Source organism: Phoca vitulina, unplaced genomic scaffold, assembly GCF_004348235.1.
Source record: "Phoca vitulina isolate PV1807 unplaced genomic scaffold, GSC_HSeal_1.0 scaffold18, whole genome shotgun sequence".
NCBI lineage: Eukaryota > Metazoa > Chordata > Mammalia > Carnivora > Phocidae > Phoca > Phoca vitulina.
This window is the reverse complement of record NW_022589721.1, coordinates 17,540,214-17,551,684: the sequence shown is the minus strand read 5'-3', so window position 1 is coordinate 17,551,684 and position 11,471 is coordinate 17,540,214. Positions and strand designations below refer to the sequence as shown.

The 11,471-nt window shown below is 36.9% G+C and overlaps 1 non-coding gene across 1 annotated transcript; it reads left to right on the top strand.

Annotated features, from left to right (window-relative positions):
* The first annotated feature begins 9,040 nt into the window (after positions 1 to 9,040).
* On the top strand, positions 9,041 to 9,144 carry LOC116639629. The gene has a single exon (XR_004300879.1). It is a non-coding gene; the product is annotated as a U6 spliceosomal RNA (small nuclear RNA).
* Positions 9,145 to 11,471: the final 2,327 nt, after the last annotated feature.

Sequence of the window (11,471 nt, the reverse complement as noted above, 5' to 3'; positions counted from 1 at the left end):
TTTCGCGACCCTTACCCAGGGACCCCAACGCACTAGACGTTGACAATGTAGGAGTCTATTTTATAGAAACAAGAAATAACTCTTTTTAAAAGTATGAAAATCTGGGCAAGGCTGAGAGACATGATAATTATTATAAAATTAGCTCAGGATTGAATGACACTTTTCATAATTTTGAAGTGTTGTTATGTATGTTATTTCACTTTATCCTCAGAACAATCCATGGGTTTTTTGTTTTTGTTGGTGGTGCTGGTTGTGATGGTATTTGTCACTATTCCACAAAGGAGGAAACTGAGGAGTAGGAAGTATAGTGATCTTGCCTAAGGTCCTAAACCCCCAAATGACAGACTCTGTCAAAACCAAGTTTTCTGAAATCACATCACACCTTCTGTTATTACCCTCATCATTCTATTTAGAGCACTCCCCCCTTATCTGTGGTTTCAGTGACCCTCAGTCAACCCTGGTTTGGAAGCAGATGGTCCTCCATCTGACCTATCATCAGAAGGTCAATAGTAGCCTAAGGCTATGTCACAGTGCCTACGGCATCCCCCTCCCTTTATCTCATCACGTGGGCATTTTATCATCGCACATCTTCACAAGAAGGAGGGTAAGTACGGGGCAACAAGATGTTTTGAGAGAGAGAGTCTACATTCACATAACTTTCATTATAGTATATTGTTATAATTGTTCTATTTTATTATTAATTATCATTGTTAATCTCTTACTGTGCCTAATTCATAAATTAAACGTCATCATAGGTATGTATGCATAGGAAAAAACACTGTCTGTGTAGGGTTTGGTTCCATCCATGGTTTCAGGCACCCATTGTGGGCCTTGGCATGCATTCCCCATAAATAGGGAGCTACTGTTCTCATCACTGTTCATTTCAGATTTGCTTACAGGGTTTCAACACCTTTAGATACTTTGTTCTTGCCTTTCATGACCATCACCAAAGCTTCTTTCCAGGCCTTTCATGGAGGCTCTGGGAATAGTCCTGAGTATAGACAAGGTCAAGGTCTTCTCTGCTGACTGACTTGTCATGGAAACTTGGTTATGTCATTTACTGTTTCTGATACTCAATTCTTTATTTCTTCATCTGTTAGAGAGGGAATAATGGTATCTCTTCCAGATTGATCTCAGAGGCTGTATTTTTGAAAGGAGGCCAAGTGAAAAAAAGTAAAGAAAGTAAAGTAAGTGAAAAATACATTACAAACTGCAAAATGTGATGCTCTTCTCTTTGTCAAGAATACCTAAAACTTACCCTTCCTTCCCCAGCCCTTCAAATCTTGCAGAACAGTTAAAGTGTAGTTCCACAGAGATCTTTAAATATTTTAAGTTTTCTCCATGTTTGTTCTTTATGTAGCACTATTTACACATCCTACATGTTGTTTACCAAAAGTTCTAATAATGCAGCTATTAACTTGGAAGACGTATGATAGTCTTCATACACATACTATCACTTAGCAGGGGGCCAGGGACATGCTAATTTGTCCACAAACATCATTGAAAAATGTAATAAAAATATAAAGAGGGTGATGATGATGACAGTGATGATTTTGATTATAATAATCATTTCTCTATTCCCCAAAGATTTTAGTTGCTTATTCTAATTTTTTTTTTTGGTCTGTCTTATTTTATGATTTTAGTTGATTAGTTAGTTACATGCCTATCTCTCCTCATTCTACCACAATTATGTATTTAATTATTTGATAGTAAAAGCTGAATTTATTCATTGTTGTGCCTTTAGTACTAAGTGTCAAGAAAATAAGTTGGCACTAAGTAGCAATATATTAATTGAAGAAAAAAAGAAAAGTCATTTCTTCAAGAAACAATTAATCTGTGAATTGGATTGCTTTTGGTCTTATGCAACAAAATGATAAATGGGGAAAAAAGAATTGATTAGCTTGACTTAATTAAAATTTAGAAACTTCTGCTCTATAAAAGATGCTGTCAACAGAGCAAGAAGAATAGCCACAGACTGGAAGAAAACATTGACAGAAGATACATCTGATAAAGGACTGTTACCTAAAAATGTACAAAGAACTCTTAAAACTCAACAATAAGAAAGCAAACAACCTGATTTAAAAATGGCCAAAGACCTTAATGAAACCTCATTAGAAAAGATACCCAGATGGTAAATATGCATATGAAAAGATACCCCGCATCATATGTCATCAGGGAAATGCAAATTCAAACAACAGTGAAACACTGCTACATACCTATGAGGATGGCTAAAATCCGGAATACTAACAACACAAAATGCAGTTAAGGGTGTAGAACATCATTGCTAGTAGGAATTCAAAATGGTACAGCTACTTTGGGAAATAGTTTGACAGTTTCTAATGAAACTTAATAAGCTCTTATCATACAATCCAGCAATCACATTCCTTGCTATTTATCTCCACCTGAATTGAAAACATGTCCACACAAAAACCTGCACACGGATGTTTGTAGCAGCTGTATTTATAATTACCAGGATTTGGAAGCAACCAAGAAGTCCTTAGTCCTTAGTCAGTAGGTGAATAGATAAATCAACTGTGGTACACTAGATTGTGCAGTTTTGTTCAGGGCTAAAAAGAAATGAGCTATCAAGTCATGAAATCACATGGAGGAAACTTAAATGCCTACTCCTAAGGAAAAGAAGTCAATTTGAAAAGGCTACATACTGTATGATTCCAACCATATGACATTCTGGAAAAGGCAGTATTGCAGAAACAATAAGATGAGTGGTTGTCAAAAACAAACACCCACCTCCCCTCCAGTAACCCTCAGTTTGTTTCCTATAGTTAAGAGTCTCTTATGGTTTGTCTCCCTCTCTGTTTTTATGGGGGGATGAGGTAATTGGGTGGTGGGCATTAAAGAGGGCACTTGATGTAATGAGCACTGGGTGTTATATGCAACTGATGAATCACTAAATTCTGTCCCTGAAACTAATAATACACTATTTGTTAACTAAATTGAATTTATTTTTTTTTTTTAAAGATTTTATTTATTCATTTGAGACACAGAGATACAGAGAGAGAGAGAGCATGAGCAGTGGGAGAGGCAGAGGGAGAGGAAGAAGCAGACTCCCCGCTGAGTCAGGAACCCGATGTGGGGCTTGATCACAGGACCCTGGGATCATGACCTGAGCCGAAGGCAGACGCTTAACCATCTGAGCCACCCAGGCGCCCCTAACTAAATTGAATTTAAATAAAAAATTAAAAAACAAACAAAACGATTGGTGTTTGTCAAAAGTTTGAGGGGAGAGAGGGAGAAGTAGAGCACAGAGGATTTTAGGGCAGTGAAGCGATTCTGCATCATACTACAATGGTCGATACATGTCATTATAGATCTGTGGTAACCCATAAAATGTATATTACCTAAGATGACCCCTTATGTAATTTACATGTTTTGAATAATAATGATGTTCAATGTAAATTCACAGACTGTGACAAATGTACTGCTCAGGCACAGGACATTGGTGGAAGTGGTCATATACATGTGAGAACAAGAGGTATATGGAACTCCATGTCCTTTCTGCTCAATTTTGTTGTAAACTTAAAACTGCTGTAAAAATGAAGTTTATGTATTTTAAAAATGAAAGAGAGCATGTCACTACATATATCACAGATTAACAAAATAAGAAGATTTTGGGAAAATTTTATTATAATCCATGTGACCATTTAAATGAAAACTCAGCTTACTTGAAGCAAACATAGGGAGAAATAGAAAATATGCACAAAACTGTTGAATTCTTAATTGAAAACATTTCCACAAATAAATCTAAAGGATCAAATGTCTTCATTGGTGAATTCTCCCTAAACATTTAAAGAAAAGAAAACAATCTTAAGCAAACTCCTCCAGAGAACAGAAGAATACGAAACATTTGCAAACTTATTTTATGGGTCCAGCATGACCTTAACACAAAACTTGACAAAAACCATGCAAAAAAAGAGAAAGCAAATATAGGCCAACATATCTCATGAACATGCACACAAGAAAATCTGAAGAACATATTAGAAAATTGAATCCAGAAATAGAAAAATAATACTTTATTATAATCATACTGAGTTTATTTCAGGAATGAAATGTTGGTTTACTATTTGAAAATAAATCACAATATAACAGAATAAAAGATAAAAACCATATGAAAACCTCAAAAGATACATAAAAGCCTTTAATAAAATTCATCACCAGTGATTAATCCATGATGAAATAGACATAGACAGAATTTTCCTTAATTATCTGATAAAATATAGCTATCTACAGAAACCTCTAAATCTTATTTGATTATCAAACATTAAAGATACACCTTGAAACCTGGTAAGAGATATGGATATCCAGTGATATAACATCTACCAGTATTTTAATAGCATTTCAAATACAGCAGAGCAAGGAGAATAAATGAAAGGTATAAGAATTAAAAAGAAATATAACTGTCATTATTCATGTATAATGTAATTGTGTATATTAAACATGCAAAATAATTCTATAGATAAAAAAGCACATGTAATAACTGAAAATAGCATTGTTGGATGTGAAGTGATATGTAAAATTCAATTATTATTTTGAATTATTAGTAACAAACAAGTCAAATTGAACATTAGAAAACATTTCATTTATGATAGCACCAAAAATATCAAATGTCTCAGAATAAACTTAACAAAAGTCATTCCATACTTCTACACTGAAAACTGTAATGTATTATGGAGAAAATTTTTTTAAAGATCTAAATAGATGGAAGTATATACCAGATTTATATGTTTGAAGATTCAATATTTTAAAGATGTCAATTTTTCCTAAATTGACATATAGAATCAATAAAACTCTAAGTATAAATCCCATATGGCAATTTTTTTGTGGAAAGTGGCAAGCTAAATTCTAAAATACATATAGAAATCCAAACAACTTAAAGTATCAAAGAAAATCTAAAAGATGAACAATGTTGAAAAACAGGAACTAACAGATTTAAAAATAAAACAACAGCAATAAAACAGTAATTAAAAATTATAATTTGCAGGGCTCCTGGGTGGCTTAGTCAGTTAAGCAGCTGCCTTTGGCTCAGGTCATGATCCCAGGGTCCTGAAATCAAGCCGCGCACATCGGGCTCCTTGCTCAGCGGGGAGCCTCTTCTCCCTCTCCCTCTGCCTGCCGCTCCCCCTGCTTGTGCTCTCTCTCTCTCTCTGTCAAATAAATTTAAAAAAATATGATTTGGGCACAAAGATAGAAATACAGACAAATGGAACATAATAGAATACCCAGTTTTAGACCCAAGCATAAATTGTCATTGATTTATAGTAAAGTATTGTGGCAGTGCAGTGGGGGAAAATGTGATCTTTTAGATAAATGCCTTGAGATTAATAGTATATTCTATAAAAATTGATTTGACACCTTTCTCCTACCATGCACCAAAATTTGTCCCATATGTACCTGAGACCTAAAATTGAAAGGTGAAGTTACAAACTTCTAAAGAAAATATGGAGGAAAACCTTCATGATCTTAAGTTTGGCAAAAATTTCTTAAACAAGAACATATTAATGCACACATGCACAATCACTAACCATAAAGTGAAAGATTGATGCATTAGATTTAATGAAAGTTGGTAATTTTTATTTGTCAAAACATACCATTAAGAGAGCTATCATGTAAACTGCAGCATGGAGATTTGTAATCATAGATCTGACAGAGAAATTGTATCAAAAAATAATTGTGTATTAAAAATATCACAAATTAATAAATACAACAGTACAGCTTAAACACATGTCAAAGGACTTAAATAGACATTTCACAGGTGGCCAGAAAGCATAAGAAAATGTGGGGTTTTTTGATCATTATTTATCATCAGGGAAATGCAAATTAAAACCATACTAACCCCTAGACGCCCACCTGAATGACTAAAATTTTAAATATCTGACAATGTCAAGTGCTGGTGAAGAAATAAAGCAATAGGATCTCTCACACAATGTTGGTAAAATTGGTAAAACCACTTTGAAAACTGTATGGTAATATTAACTAAAGTTGAGTGTATGCATACACAGTGGTTTGGCTATTTCCATTCTTCCTAAATATGCAACAGAATGCATGCACATGGCACCAAAAGACACAGACACAAATGTTCAGAGAACTTTATTCATAATTTCCAAAAACTAGAAACAGCCCAAATGTCCATTATCATTAATAAATTGTTACAAATTCATACAATGGAATATCACTTAGCAATGAAAAGAATGAACGAAGGCTATGGAACAAGGAAATGGATAAATCTGTAATCATAGTAATGAGCAAAAAAACCAAAACAAAATAAAAAATAGACACACAGGAGTTCATACCATACTATTCCATTCATATAAAGAGATGAAAAGTGGTTTAAGATGATAGATATTAGAATAGTGATTACTTCTAGGAGTTGACTGTGAGGCAGGGGGATGTGGTTGTTTCTGGAGTATAAGTAATGTTCTATATTCTTAGAGATGATTACATGCCTTTAATCACTTTTTACAAATTTTCAACATACATACTTAGTAGTTATTTACATATTATATATGGTAAACTTTAATAAAAAGGTAACAAAATGTTTAGAAGTATTTCCCAAATTTGTTTTATATATACTGCAGTGACTATTGGAAGATATGCCTGATGATTTTTTGTTCTTCGTTGCATATTGACTTTGTCCCAGTGGATTGTGCCAGTTACGGCTGAAACAGAAAAATGGTTAACATCGGTTTTTTGCCCTTGTCCCAGCTTACTAATTAATAGAAACAGGAGGAGATGTAAACACAAATAATACAAGGCATAAAACTATGTGGACCACCTTATAGGCTAAGCAGTGGGCCAGCAGATGTCTTCAAGGAAGAGATGACAACTGAGTTGGACAGTGAAGCCTCAGTAAGATTAAAACCAGTGTATCAAGAAATGGCTTTTCAGCAGTGGGGGGGAAAGCGTCAAAAAACTTGCAAGTGTGAAAATGTAAGAGGGGTGTGTGTGTGTGTGTGTGAAAATATGAAGTATGAATATGGTCTATGTGAAAATTCTGAGTGGCATCTGCAGTCCAGCAGGTGAATTTTTTGTCACTGAAACATGTTAATAAATTGCGTTTCAAGAGTTGGAAATCTACTGGGCTGTTTCTACTAGCAGAATACAAACTTTGGTTTCGGTAATCACATTTCCAGAATTTGGGGAATCATAAAGTACCTGTCAGTTGCCAGAGTGTTTTGAGGGGACCTTTCCTGGAAATCTTGGGAATGCTTCTAATATAAGAACCGATAGGATGATTTTGCTGAAATGTAGAACTTGTGCCAAGGAGAAGTGGGCAATAGAACTTAAAGAGCAGTTTGAAATTAGTTTGTGGAGGGTCAGCAGATCTAGGCTCAGTATTTGGTGGTCTGATCAGGAGTGTACGATGGCCCTTGAGCAGGAGTAATGACCAAAAAAGCCACATTGAAGGACAATTGATTTGACATTGAATGGAAGACTAGCACTTCTCTAACAACTCAGTGTAGCCAGGGCACAAGTACTTATATGTGATCTCTATGTACAGATCTCCTTCCATATGTCAAAAATCCAAAGAAAAGAAGGTAACTAGCCAAGGTGATGATGCTCTTGCCCCAGTCTTCTGGAGTTCTTAGCAGTGTCAGTAAACAAGAAATCCTGCTAAGTACCAGGCCCTATCTGTGCAACAGAAACAGATTCATTCATATGGCTGAGGTTGGCGTTTTCCTAGAAATAGGCTACATCATAGGTGATTTTCTCTGCTAAAACTATAATTTTGGGTGGGTGAGGGTAATAGAGTAGTTATGGGGGGGTGAGGCTAGAAACAAGGATGGGAGAGGGAAGGGGACATTGTTGTCTTTAAAAAGGTTTCTTTATGACTTCACCTGTTTTTGTGACTGTATCATGTCTCCTGAAAAATGATTTCAGGGATTATACTGCAGGTCATCTGCCTCTTAGTGATTGTTTTAAAGATTCGTGGAGGATGCTTTCTGCTCTTTCCACATTATGAGCCCTGGGCAATGAGCCAAAGTTGTTCTAAATCTCAGTTGAAAGCCCTGGCCCTTTGCATGTGAATATGTGCCAAAAGGAAGTCTAATAACTTATCAAGTTGAGGAAACTCCAGGAGGCCCAGAAGCAGGAAGTTTTGAAAAGGGGTTTAGGGAGCAAGGTTATTAACTCTTGACCCAACTGTAGCCCTTCTTTGAGCTACTATTTCTACTTGGCTAATTGAGTACATTTTTCTTTTCAAAGACAATTGACCTAAGAGTCCTGAGACCTAGGTTTTCTCATTGAAACTTTTAAATGGGGGTGCCTGGGTGGCTCAGTCGGTTAAGTGTCTGCTTTCAATTCAGGTCATGATCTCAAGGTCCTGGGATGGAGCCCGGCTTCAGGCTCTCTGCTCAGCGGGGAGCCTGCTTCTCCCTCTCTGTGCATGCTCTCACTCTCTCTCAAAAATAAATAAATAAAATCTTAAAAAAAAGAAACTTTTAAATGAATTGTGCTATCGACCAACTCCAATTACCAGTCTGTGCCTCACTTTTCTCCTCTATAAGATAGAGACAGGATGTGTCTGACGTACTCCATTAATATACCTTTAAAGTGAAAGTTCTGGGAAAGAGCATAAGATAAATGATCTCAGCAAATTATTTGCCCAGCATCTCGTGTGCACTGTACTAACAGCTACAAGGAATTCAGAAAATACTTAGGAAATACTTATTTCTAGTTTCCAGAAGATAAAGACATGACCTACAAAGCAGAAGATGCCAGATTCCTTCTAGGTGGATGACGTGGATACTGTGGTATATCACTCACATTTCTATCCCTGCCTTCTATCCTTTTTCGATGGAAGTCTTCATTCCCCAGGAGTACTGACAGCTGACAGTTCATAGCTCATTACTCCCTATGTGCTCCTTGCCCAGGGTCCTCACAGCCAATGACTGGTGGACAGAGGGAGGTAAAGGCCCTGACCCTCTTGCTCCCAGCTCCAGAGCTCCCCAAGGGATTGGCTATGGCCCTAGTAGAGATAGTTTTGGAGCCCAACTTCTTTGTACAACCTTGCTTCCCCAACAAAATGCTTTGGGCAGCACCTATACTAAAATTGGAACTATACAGAGAAGATCAGTGTAGCCCCTGCACAAGGATGACATGCGAATTCATGAAGCATCCCACATTTTCCAACCAATAAAATCTTAATTATGAAAGAAAAAAAATACCTTCATGCAAATCTCTATAGTCTGCTTCTGGGGAACCTGACTTACGGTAATTAACCAAGAAAAAAAGTGCTATGGGAATTCATAGAAAGAAGAAGGCAAATCCTGTTTGGGGGAAGATGGTATTTGTGATGTGGTTTGACAGATGTGTGGGGCTTCCATGGGTGGTGGAAGAGGTAGGGAAAGAAATGTTTATTACTGTATTTAGAAGAAAGAGAATAATTAAAGGCTCAGAGATCAGATGTATACAAACCTGAAAAGTAAAGTTCAGAGAGCCTGGCTATATGCTCCATTCATAGGGCACTAGGAGATCAGGATGAGAAGGAGGATGAGTATATATAATGGAGAGTCCTAAAACCGAGGCTTACAGTTTACAGTAACAAACTAAATCAGAGAGAAGGAAAAAGCATGGAAGGTTTATTTAGAGGAGTTAGGCAATATAGGCTATGCTTTCAGAGAATGATCCAGAAGCAAGTAAAATGAAGGACTCTAAGATAGAAGATACTTTATGGTGCTTAATAATCTTAGATTATATAAAAATTAGTAGAGTTCCAAATGAAACGAAGATACTGAAGCAGTTTGAAAATATATAATTACAGTACCTGGAATATGCCTTTTTTGTTTTTTAACTTAATAATTATCCAGGCCAGCTGGCTTGAGGATGACTGTAAGGGGGGAAAAAGAGAGGGGGTGGAATATGAAAGAAAGAATATGAGAGAGAGAATAGTACAAAGAGGTAGGCTCCATCGTGTATTACCCAATGACCAATTGAACTTGAATGGGAGGAGCAAGGTACCATAGGCTTTAGTCCCTGCCAGAGCGAGGGTCTGTTTTGGAATTGTCTGGTCAACAGTGCTTTGTTTTCTGAGTCTCTGTGGGTGCTAGATCTACCAAATGTTTTGTTGGTTTGTTTTTTTTTTTCCTACTGGTAAGATATTATCTACTCCAACTACTCACAAAACATTTGCATTCCTTGCTGTTGGGTTTGAGCCAGAGCCAAGGGCCCTTAACACTTCTTCTGCATGACATCAAGATGTTTCCTATGAAATACTGCCGTAGTCAGGCACTGGATCAAACCTAATTCATGAACAGATTCTTGTTCCTCTGCTATGCTTTCAATATCCTCATCTAGGTGTTAGGAAAAGCTTCATGGGCATCCGATATGTCAACACATCAGCACAGCTTGGATTTTAGCAGAGACCCAACAGAAGGCAGACAACAACCGAACTTGCTGTGGCAGAACATGGACATAATTCCTTTCTCACGTCCCCACCCTAATCCCTCACAGCTCATCTAGTACAAACTTGTACAGTGTGCACTCCAGATTGGAAAGAGATTCTGAAGGCAGCCCACTTTCCCAACTCTCTCACTCCCTGCCTTATGAATGGCGGATAGGACCAGAGGGCAGTGTAATGAACTGGTATCTCTAATCTACTGTAGGCAAGGTTTTCTACTACATATGATGCCAGTGCTTGGATTTCTATTGTAAGTCTTTTGTGCTCTGTTATTTTCTTTACGTATGTCACATAGTTCCTACTTAATGCGGAAAGAGTGCTTCGGGCGTGTGCCCCTTGTGAGCCTCTGAAGGCATATTAGGAAAATGTATATACTAAGTTGCTATCTAGATTTTCATCTCATCTCTTATCCTTAACCTAGCTACGACTATAAAAATAGCTATCACACATTTGAAAGTCATAGAAAGAATCAGAAGGCTTAGATGCCTGTTCTGGTTCTATCTGTAAGAGTTTATATGACTTTGGTAAGTCAGTTGCCCATCCTGAGCCTCCGTTCATTCATCTAAAAAATGGGAGTAATGGCAGACTATGCTGAACTTTGGATGAAACTGCATGAGCATTCTGTGGTTTTCAAAAATGTAACAGGCATATGAAGTAGAATCATGATTTCACAATTTTACGTCAGGCTGCCCTGACCAGAACTTCCCAACCTCTGGACCTCCATCAATAGATATCTGTCCAACTCTGCTATACGTAAAGGAAAACATAAGACTCATCTTTCATTACTCTTTGACTGCCATCCTTTATATGACTTCCTGGCAAGTACACAATGGTTTATCTGGTGAGGTAATTATGTTTTCGTCAATGGCTAGGGCCCAAAACAAATATCTTTACTGCTTTTTTGAGATAAATTCTTGTAAAAAGCTAGTGTTGGTGCTGCGAGGGGTGTCTTTCTATTCAGAAGGGAAAAGAAAGAACTTGCACTGGGCTTCTGATTCCCACTATCTTCCAGATACCATATTGAGAGCTACTTACCCCCTTAGTAGAGTAAACTTTA